The sequence below is a fragment of the Triticum urartu genome, chromosome 2 (assembly GCF_003073215.2).
Source record: "Triticum urartu cultivar G1812 chromosome 2, Tu2.1, whole genome shotgun sequence".
NCBI classification, from domain to species: Eukaryota; Viridiplantae; Streptophyta; class Magnoliopsida; order Poales; family Poaceae; genus Triticum; species Triticum urartu.
Genome location: NC_053023.1, coordinates 5501295 through 5502300, shown reverse-complemented (window position 1 = coordinate 5502300; position 1006 = coordinate 5501295).

Here is a 1006-nt window from a genome sequence, read left to right as displayed (position 1 = left end):
GGTTTCATCTTCACTTCCTTTTTCTTACTGTTACTCATTGTGAAGCCATTGCATGCTTGCTCTATCTTTTGTCTTCACAACGTGAATGTATGATCTGTTTGGCTTCATAACTTCTTCCTACCTGATCCTTATTACACTGCAGCTGTTTGTCTTTGTGCTTTCACTCTATTGAATACTTGACCATGGCTTGCCTAGTGTAATCTAACTTCCGCTGCATAGTAATAGGCAAAATATTCGCTGTTTGTCTTCATAACTCCCACGTTTTGAAGACTTTCATAAAAATCGCCTATTCACCCCCCTCTAGTCGATATAACGCACTTTCAATTGGTATCAGAGCAAGGTGCTCCCTTGTTCTGTGTGATTCAGTTTAACCACCTGGAGTTTTAGCTATGTCGACTGCAGGGATAATCAAAGTCTCCGCTGCGTGCCCCGTCTTCGATGGAACTGAATATCCCTACTGGAAGAATAAGATGCGCATGCATCTTGAAGCCATTGACGTCGACCTATGGTATGTCGTCGAGAACGGCGTTCCCAAGGCTGGAGAAGGTGTCACTGCTGTTGATGTCAAGAAGTTCACTCAACTGGACTCTACTGCCAAAAATATCATCTGTTGTCATCTGACAAAAGGACAGTATAGCCGTGTGAGTGCCTTGAAGATATCCAAGCTGGTCTGGGACTGGCTCTCCAAGGTCAATGAAGGCATCTCAACCTAGAGAGATCAGAGAATCAGTGTTCTTCGCAACCTCTTCAACCACTTCAAGCGAAATGACAATGAGAATGTCCAGCACACATTTGACTGGATCACTGACATCACAAATGAACTTCAAGCCCTCGGCGCCACTGAGATCACCAAACATGAAATCGTCAAGACGCTACTGAGATCACTTGATAGTTCGTTTGACATCCTAGCCCTGATGATTCAAGAACGTCCTGATTTCAAGACACTCGATCCGTCTGACATACTTGAGAGGCTCAACACACATGAGTTCCAGCTTTCTGAGAAAAG